The sequence below is a fragment of the Panthera pardus genome, unplaced genomic scaffold (genome assembly GCF_024362965.1).
Source record: "Panthera pardus isolate Hobbes unplaced genomic scaffold, ASM2436296v1 HiC_scaffold_16, whole genome shotgun sequence".
Taxonomy (NCBI): Eukaryota; Metazoa; Chordata; class Mammalia; order Carnivora; family Felidae; genus Panthera; species Panthera pardus.
Window position 1 is genome coordinate 146,664,516 of NW_026526721.1, and position 10,379 is coordinate 146,674,894.

Sequence of the window (10,379 nt, forward strand, 5' to 3'; positions counted from 1 at the left end):
ATCACCTCCTCCTCTGTTGGTGTCAAATTTCTGTCTGCCTTTGTCTTAGAAGGACACTTGAGATTCATTTAGGGCCCACCTAGATCATCTAGGGTAATAACCCCATCTCAAGATCCCCAACTCAGTCGCCTCTGCAAAGACTTTTTTTTTTTTTTCAAATAAGAGAACATTTACAGGTTCCAGGGATTAGGATACAGACATTTGGGGGGGGAGGGGCATTATTCAGTCTACTATAGGAATAATAAAATAAATCACAGGATATACCTATCCCTACAATGAAATATTTTGCCATCATTAAGAAGAATGAGATATATATTCTCTATATATTAATAACTCTATATATTAATATGAAAACATGTCAAAGGAGCACTGTTAAGAGATTAAAAAGTACATTGCTGAACAAGAAGTATAGTATTATCCTACACCATAATTTACATATATTATACACGGGCCTAAAATATATTTCTGAATGCATACTGAAAAGTAGCAATAATTACCTCTGAGGAATACAGTTGGGGATGGGTCAGGAAGATGAGAGAATTTACTCTTCTTTTATAGTTTTCTATATTGTTTAGATTTTTTTAAAAAGTCATGGACAGATTATTTTTATAATCTTAATAACTGTAAATATCCCCTAGCCCATGTGCCCCGAGTGCCCTGGCCCTGCCATGCAGGACTCTTTGCTCTCCCCAGCAAGCCTGTCTTACAGCAGAAGCAGAATCATTTCCCCATGCTCTGGGAGGGTCTGTAGTTTTCTTCGTGGGCCACGTGTTGTTGGACCTCCAGTGATAAGTCATAATGGGAACAGAGAGAGGTGATGAATCAGCTTTCAGAGTGAGCAAACACACGAGATAGTCAGTGAACCAGCACACAGACCTTCAAATCCATGTTCACTTCAGGCCGTTTCTTTCAACAGCTGGAGAAACGGAAGCGGGTGACTTAACCTCTCAGGGGTCCTTACCTATAAAATGAGGAAATACTATGGTTTCCCTCAGAGGGCTGCAGTGGGGCCTTAATGCGGCGATGTATTTCTTTTCTTTTAATTAAGTTCTTTTGTTGAATATTTATTTTTTTTATTTTTGAGAGCGAGAGAGAGCACGTGCACACATGAGAGGGGGAGGGGCAGAGAAAGAGAGAGACAGAGGATCAGAAGCCAGATCCACGCTGATAGCAGAGAGCCCCAGGTGGGGCTTAAACTCACGAACCGTGAGATTATGACCTGGGCCAAAGTCAGATGCTTAACCGACTGAGCCACACAGGTGCCCTGAGACAATGCGTTTCTATGCAAAGTGCTTAGTATGAGCTAAGTTGCAATCTGCCCAGGTATAAATGAATGCACTGGTGAAATTCAAGGTGGTGATAGCAGGGATGATATTATATGTAAAATCAGATTTGAAATAGCCAAGTGCATTGCAATCAAATGAGCCCTGCACCACACGAGGAGTTCTGGGTTCCAGTACAGGGGCCAGTAGGCCCCAGCTGTGTGACTACCATACAAGTCCCTTCCAGATTCTGGCTCCAAGTTTCATCAGCTGAAAAATAAAGGCACTGAACTATGACCTCGAAGGTCCCTCTGGCTCTCACATTTTATAATTCTGGGGACTTGGACACAAGATTCATGATTATGCTTGTCAATCAACATGTTACTGCGAAGTATTTATAGAAAACACTCTATTACCTTGAGGGTAAAAAATTGAATGGATTTTTTATAGACTGAATTGTGTCTGCTTTCCCAAAATTCATCTGTTAAAATCCTAACCCCCAATGTGATTGTATTTGAAGATAGGGCCTTTAAAGAAGTAATTAAAGGTAAACAAGGCCAGGGCGCCTGGGTGGCTCAGTTGGTTGAGCATCGGACTCTTGGTTTCAGCTCAGGTCATAATCTCACAGTTCATGAGTTCAAGCCCTGCATTGGGCTCTGTACTGTCCATGTGGAAGCCTGTTTGGGATTCTCTCTGTCCCTCTTTCTCTGCCTCTCCCCCACTTGTGTTGTGTTTCTCTCTCTTTCCATCAAAATAAATAAATCAACTTAAAAAAGATTAAGTTAAATAAAGCCATAAGGGTGGTGTAGGATCCAGTAGGATTGTTGTCATTGTAAGAAAAGGAAGAGAGATGACATTAATAAAATGGTGGACTAGGAAGTCTCAGCCCTCATTCTCCCACAGAAATACTTTCATGATGAAAAACTCCCAATAAACTAGTTATAGAAAGACTCTATCTCAATATAATAAAGGCCATGTATAAAAAACACACAGCTAACATTATACTCAACAGTGAAAAACTGGAAGTTTTTTCTCTAAGGTCAGGAACAAGGCAAACGTGGCTGCTGTCATCACTTCTATTCAGTGTAGTCCTAGAAGTTCTAGTCAGAGCAATTAGGCAAGAAAACGAAATAGAAGACACCCGAATAAGAAAGGAAGAAGTAAGGGGTCTTGGGTGGCTCAGTCAGTTGAGCGTCCAACTTCAGCTCAGATCATGATTTCAGAGTTCATGGGTTCAAGCCCCACTTCGGGATTTGTGCTGACAGCGTGGAGCCTGCTTGGGACTCTCCGTCTCCCTCTTTCTCCCTTCTCTCTGCCCCTCCCCCACTTGTGTGCGTGCGCTCTCTCTCTCTCTCTCTCAAAAATAAATAAATATTTTTAAAAATTTTTAGAAAAAAGAAAGGAAGAAGTAAAATGATCTCTTCACAAATGACATAATCTTCTGTGTAGACAACCCTAAAGATCACACACACACACACACACACACACACACACACACACAAACTGTTAGAACTTATCAACAAGTTCAATAAAGTGGCAGGATAGAAAATCAACATACAAAAGTCACTTGCAGTTTTCTCACACTAACATTGAACAATCCAAAAAAGAAGTTAAGAAAACAATTTCATTTAAGATACTTGGAAATAGGGGTGCCTGGGTGATCAGAAGGTTGAATGTCCGACTTTGGCTCAGGTCATGATCTCGCAGTTCGTGGGTTCGAGCCTTGCGTTGGGCTCACTGCGATCAGCACAGAGCCAGCTTTGGATCCTCTGTCTCCCTCTCTCTCTACTCTTCTCCTACTCATGCCCGTGCTCTCTCTCTCTCTCTCAAAAATAAGTAAACATTAAAAAAATACTTGGAAATAAATTTACCCAAGGAAATGAAAAACTGATATGCTGAAAACCATAAGACATTGATAAAAGAAATTAAAGAAGACACAAATAAGTGGAAAGACGTCACATGCTCATAGCTTGGAAGATTCAGTATTATTAAACTCTCTGTACTATCCAATGTGATCTGTAGAATTCAGTGCTATTATCAACAAAATTCCAATGACATCTTTTACAGAAACAGAAAAAATAATCCTATGATTCATATGGAAACACAAAAGATCCCAAATAGCCAAAATAATCATGACAAAGAACAAAGTTGGAGGTATCACACTTTCTGATTTCAAAATATATTACAAAGCTACAGAAATTAAAATGGTATGGTACTGGCATAAAAACAGACACACACACACACAAGACTACACAATGGGAAAAAGTCTCTTCAACAAATGGTGCTGGACAGCTACATACAAAAAAATGAAACCAGACCACTTTCTAATGCCATACACAAAAATAAACTCAAAATGGATTAAAGACCTAAATGTGAGACTTGAAATCATAAAATTCCTAGAAGAAAATATAGACAGTAATTTCTTTGACATCAGCCATAGAAATACTTTTCTAGATATGTCTCCTCTGGCAAGGGAAACAAAAGCAAAATTAGACTTTTGGGACCACACCAAAATAAAAGCGTCTGCACAGCAAAGGAAACCATCCACAAAACAAAAAGGCAACCTACTGAATGGGAAAAGGTATTTGCAACTGACACATATGATAAGGGGTTAATATCCAAAATAAAGAATTTATACAACTCAACACCAAAAAAAAAAACCAAATAATTCAGTTAAAAAATGGGCAGATAATCTGAATACACATTTTTCTAAAGAAGACATCCAGATGGCCAACAGACATATGAAAAGATGCTCAGCATCACTCATCATCAGAGAAATGCAAATTAAAACCACAATGAGATATCACTTCACACCTGTCAGGGCTGCTAAAATCAAAAGCACAAGAAATAACCAGCTTTGGTAAGGATGTGGAAGAAAAGGAACCCTCATGCACTTTGGTGGGATTGCAAATTGGTATAGCCACTGTGGAAAAACCAGGATGGAGATTCCTCAAAGAGAATTACCATATGGTCCGGTAACTCCACTACTGAGTATTTATCCAAAGGAAACAAAAACACTAATTTGAAAAGATAATGCAGCCTTGTGTTTATGGTATTATTTGTAATAGCCAAGATATAGAAGCAACCCAAGTGTCCATCAATTGTATATATATTCCAATACATATGGGGAATATATGTATAATAACCTATTACTCAGCCATAAAAAAGAATGAGGTCTTGCCATTTGCAGCAACATGGATGGATCTAGCATAATGCTAAGTGAACTAAGTCAGACAGAGAAAGACAAGTGCCATATGATTTCACTCGTGTGGGATTTAAGACATAAAAGAAAAAACAGACAAAAAACTATATTTCTAAATACAGGAACAAACTGGTGGTTGCCAGGGGGAGGTGGTAAATAAACAAATAAATAAATAGGATTGAGAGTATACTTCACTTAAAAAAAAAAAAAAAAAAAAGACATACAGAACAATGGAACAGAATAGAGATCCCAGAAATCAACTCACACATATACAGTGAACTAATCTTCAACAGAGGTGCTAAGAATACACAGTAGGGAAAGAATGGGCTCTTCAGCAAACGGTGTTGGGAAAACTGGATAGCCACAGGCAAATGTGTGAAATTGGACCCTTGTTTTACACTGTACACAAAAATCAACTCAAATGGATTAAAGACTTACACATAAGACCCGAAACTGTAAAACTCCTAAAAGAAAACAGGGGGAGAGCTTCTTGACATTGGTCTTGGCAATGATTTCTTGAATATGACGCCAAAAACACAGGCAGCAAAGACAAAAATAGACAAGTGGAACTACATCAAACTAAAAAGCTTTCGTAGGGCAAAGAAAACAAAGAATGAAAAGGCAACCTGTGGAATTGTAGAAAGTATTTGCAAACCATATACCTTTATGAGGCAAATACCCAAAATATATAAGGAACTCCTAAGACTCAGTATCAAAAACACAAATAACCGATTACAAAATGGGCAAAGCACTTGAATGGTCATCGTTGCAAAGCAGACATACAAATGGCCAACAGGCATATGAAAAGGCGCTCACTATGACAAAGCATGAGGGAAATGCAAATCAAAACCACAATGATATTACCTCACACCTGTTAGAATAGCTATTATCAAAAAGACAAGCGAGACCAAGTATTGGCCAGGATGTAAAGAAAAGAGAACCCTTGTGCATTGTTGGTGGGAATGTAAATTCACACAGCCATTGTGGAAAATAGTATGGAAATTCCTCAAAAAATTAAAAACAGAACGACCATATGATACAGGAATCCTACTACTGGGTATATATCCAGAATACTGAAATCAGGTCTCAAAGAGATATCTGCACTCCCATGTGCATTACATTATTATTCACAATAGTCAAGATATGGAAACAACCTAAATGTTTATGGACACATGAATGGAGAAAGAAAATGTGGTATATACATAGAATGAAATATTATTCAGCCTTAAAAAAGAAGGAAATCCTGCCCTATGCAACAATATGGAGGAACCCGATGGACATTATGTCAAGTGGAATAGGCCAGTCACAAAAGGACAAATATTGCATGACTCCACTTACATGAATTATATAATAGACTCACAGAAGCAGAAAGGAAAACGATGGTTTCCAGGGGCTAAGGGAGGGAGGAAATGGGATGTTGTTGTTCAATGAGTATAAATTTCAGTTCCACAAGGTAAGTTCTAGAGAGCTACGTACAACATTGTGCCTATAGTTGATGATGTTTTGCACTTTGTTAAGAGGGTAGATCTCACGTTAAGTGTTTTTACCACAAAAAAACAAATAGACACAACATAAAGAGACAGAGACCAGGATGTGTGTGCGCAGAGGAAAGGCCATGTGAAGACACAGGGAGAAGGGGGCCATCCATAAGCCAAGGGGAGAGGCCTCAGGAGAAACCAAACCCGCCAACGCCTTGATTTTGAGCTTCCAGCCTCCAGAACTGTCAGAAAGTAAATTTCTGTTGTTTAAGTGTCCCACTCTGTGGTATTTTGTTATGGTAGTCTCAACAGACTAATGTGGGATTTAAAAGCCAATTATGGTAGGAGCTTCATTTGGGAATGTTCAAGAGATTTCATAGACTAGTTAACATTGAAAGGGCTCTTCCTGGCATCATAAAAGCCAAAGACAGATGTTATCTCTTATCAGTTTTGGTAATTAGGATAGATTGTCTAACTCCGGTGCAATTTTTGACAGTCTTGGGTTTTAATTCTCCCAATTTTGAAAATGTCAAAATTAAATTTTGAGGCAGAATCAAAATAGCGTAATGAAATAGTATGCTTTGGAGCACACTGGACCAGGATGAAGCTGTTTACCAGCGGATGACCTGTGCCCAGTTTCTTAATCTGTCTGTCTGCATCTGCGTATTCTGATGCCTAACTCATTGGGTTAGTAAGGGAGTTAAATGACAGATGATAGGGGGGTACTTGGCTGGCTCAGTTGGAAGAGTGTGTTGCTCTTGATGTTGGGGTTGTGAGTTCAAGCCCCACACTGGGGGTAGAGATTACTTAAGCAAATAAACTTAAAAAAAAAAAAAGGCAGACGGGGCATCTGGGTGGCTCAGTCGGTTAAGTGTCCGAGTTTAGCTCAGGTCATGATCTCGCGGTTCGTGAGTTTGAGCCCCACGTCGGGCTCTGTGCTGATGGCTCAGAGCCTGGAGCCTGTTTCAGATTCTGTGTCTCCCTCTTTCTTTGCTGTGCCCTCACTCCTGCTCTGTATCTTTCTCTCTCAAAAATAAACAAACAGTTAAAAAAAAAAAAAGGCAGACTGTAGAGACCTGGCAATCACATGGTACATGCTTGGTAGCTATTACATTCATTTGACAATGAAAAGTCATTACTGTTGCTTTCCTTGAAAACCTCATTACTTTGGAAAGAAAAGAATATTTTCTTTCCTTTTTTTTTTTTTTTTAACGTTTATTTATTTTTGAGACAATGTGAGAGACAGAGTGCAAGAAGCGGAGGGGCAGACGGAGGGAGACACAGAATCCGAAGCAGGCTCCAGGCTCCCAGCTGTCAGCCCAGAGCCCGACGCGGGGCTCGAACTCACGGACCGTGAGATCATGACCTGAGCGAAAGTCGGACGCTTAACCGACAGAGCCACTCAGGCGCCCCGAAAAGAATATTTTCTAATGAAATATTTCCTAGAAAACTCTTCAGTTCAGTGTTTCGCCCATCAAGGGGTCTGAATTTCCACTGGAAGCCGGAAAGGACACTGATAATAGCATCCATTTATTGAGCTCTGACTTAGGTGCCAAACACCTATGAGTTTTTTATGCACTATTTCGTTTAAGCTTCTAGATATCCTAAGAGGCAAATACTGTTATTATTCCCATTTTAAAGATGAGGGAAATGATGCTTAAATAATGTATCCAGGGTGATTTAGCAAGCGGCAGAGCTGGGGTCCCAAACTAGTCTGTGTGAGTCCCAAGTTCTGGCTCTTACTGCCCTGCCTTACTGCCTCCACGCATTGGCTGGACTGCACAAAGCACTGGAAAGTGCATAAGCTAGAGCTGGGGAGACCTCAGTCTTAAACTTGGCTCTGCCAAAAAGAAGCTGTGTGACGTCAAATAAGTCATTTGGCTTCTGAGCCTCCATTTATCATTTGTTAAACAAAGAATTTAGATCGAACAGCCTCTGATTCTCTTGGCTTTAACATGCTATCGTGGCGGGTGAATTTTGAACAATTCCATTCATTGTATCACTAAGCTTAAAGTAATAAGTGATTATAAACTCCTAAAAGAAAACTATAGCTATTAAGCAATTGTGGTAAAGAAGTTTGATGCCAATACTTCAGAAATTTGCTTCATACATGGACCGAGGCACCAGTAGATGGGCAATGGGAATAAAGACCAGATTGAGTGTCTGTGGTCCCAGACAAGGATTCATTCTCACTCTGCTTCGGTTTACTTTTTGGTTGAGTAAAGATCATGCTAATATCTACCTGCGTCAGTTCATCTTAGGAACACTCCTTCAGGTGTTGAAAAGAGAGAGAGAGAGAGAGAGAGAGAGAGAGAGAGATGCCTGGCTGACTCAGAACATGTGACTCTTGATCCTGGGGTTGTGAGTTCGAGCCCCATGTTGGGTGTAGAGATTACTAAAAAAATAAATAAATAAAAAGTTGAGAGAGAGAGAGAAACAACATTGGGAAGAAGTTAATTAAAATGCAAGACACTATCTTTGAAGAGGGCTTTTTCATCCCTGACACTGGACATCCGTGACAGAATTTGCTGTCTGGTCCACTGTGTTAACTAAACAAAAGAGAATTTTAAAAAATGATGCTTTCTGGATGATCACATTGGAAATAACTGAACATAAAGCAAAAATTTTTAAAAATGATGTTTCCTATAGGATCACATTGCAAATAAATAAATATAAAACAAAACCAAAGGAAACCACAATTTCAAAAAACTGAGGAGTGAAAAGTGTTGAACAAGATGAAAAAAAAAATTTTCAAATTGTGGATATGAGAAAAAAAAAAAAACAACAACAAATAAGGGCCCCCAGGGAGAAAAGGGGAAAGTGAGAGGAAGAAGAAGCATGGGGGAGAAATGGGGAAATAAAAAAAGAGAGAAAAGGTAATTTCCATCAAGAACAGTCCTAAGCCAGTCTTGATTTTTGGGGGTGTGAAAACATCACCACATTCCAATTTGAGAACATCACTCTCAAAATTCTATTTCACTGAATTCCAAAAACTGAACCCTCCAAAACCCACCATAGTTTGAGAAACTGGGAAACATCCTTTAGCAAAGTCTAAAGGTTTTTTCCCATTCTGCCACTAGGGGGCAGTACATTCCATTCAATTCAACAGCATGTAGTGCCGGTTATCAAGGGTAGGGTCCCCGAGAGGCTACTCTGTGAATAAGGCGCCATTCTTTATTTTCAAGCATACCTGATAATATACTCACGCAAATAATTATCACTCAAGAAGACATGAGTTGTGGAGTTGCATTTGAGCTGAATCTTTAAGGCTGGGTGGGAATTCATAATAAGCAGAGATGTGTGGTAGGAGGAGGGGTCTAAAGAAAGGAGTACATTTGGAAGGAAAGATGGGAGACAGAGGTCAATTAAGCTTCTTAAAGTTGGAACAGAAGGCATTTTCTCAACTCTCTTTTTCATCCATTCAACATCCACAGACCACTTCATGGGGATCAGTATCATAGGTAAATAACTGAACTAAGTTATGAAAAAAGATTCAACACAATTTTTTAATGCAAGTATAAAAGTTATTAACAAGTGGTTCTTTTCGGTGGGATTGCTGACTGCAATCTTTTATCCTAGGCTCCAGACCCAGTGCAAACCCCAGCACAGGGCTTGAACTCAAGACCCTGAGATCAAGACCTGAGCTGAGATTAAGAGTCGGATGCTTAACCGACTGAGCCACTGAAGCCCCCAGTTTCCTTTCTTAATTCTTTTTGAAAAATGTTTTCATGTTTATTTATTTTTAAGACAGAGAGAGACAGAGCATGAGTGGGACAGAGAGAGAGGGAGACACAGAATCTGAAGCAGACTCCACTCTGTCAGCACAGAGCCTGATGTGGGGCTCAAACCCAGGAACTGGGAGATCATGACCTGAGCCGAAGTCGGACGCTTAACCAACTGAACCACCCAGGCACCCTTCCTTTCTTATTCTTTTTTATTTGACTATAAAATGGGATTCACAATTATAGATCTTTGGCTATGGTCGCAAGGGCCTCAGATTCTGACAGTTGGTTCTAGATATTTGGATCAAACATAAACCCCAAAGTCATGTAATGATTTCCCTTTAAATTCCACTCACTCTGCTTTGTAAAAGCAGAGTTAATGAGCCTATCACACTAAACACCAGAAATCTGGATGCCTACTTCACTTTTAGGACACAACTGGCTCTCATAGTGAATTTTTATAGTTTTTGAAGTATTTGGATTTTATCTCATGTTCTTTTTGTTTTTTACAGCTTTATAGAGGTATAATTTATATACCATGAAATTCACCCATTGTAAATATACTGTTCACTGGTTTTTAGTGAACTTACAAAGTCGTGCAATCATCACATTCACATTTTAGAACACCCCCTTCCCCAGTTCCCGTGAGCCCATTTGCAGACAATCCCCTTTCTCATATCCAGCCATAGGCAACCACTGATTTACTTTCTATCTC

The 10,379-nt window shown here is 39.5% G+C and overlaps 1 long non-coding RNA gene across 1 annotated transcript in view; it reads right to left on the bottom strand.

The window, feature by feature from the left end:
- Positions 1-9,338, bottom strand: part of LOC109251358 (uncharacterized) — a 35,475-nt gene extending 26,137 nt beyond the window's left edge. Inside the window, exon 1 of the long non-coding RNA XR_002073480.2 lies at positions 9,149-9,338. This is a non-coding gene — a long non-coding RNA (uncharacterized LOC109251358). The remainder of the gene's footprint in view (positions 1-9,148) is intronic.
- Positions 9,339-10,379: the final 1,041 nt, after the last annotated feature.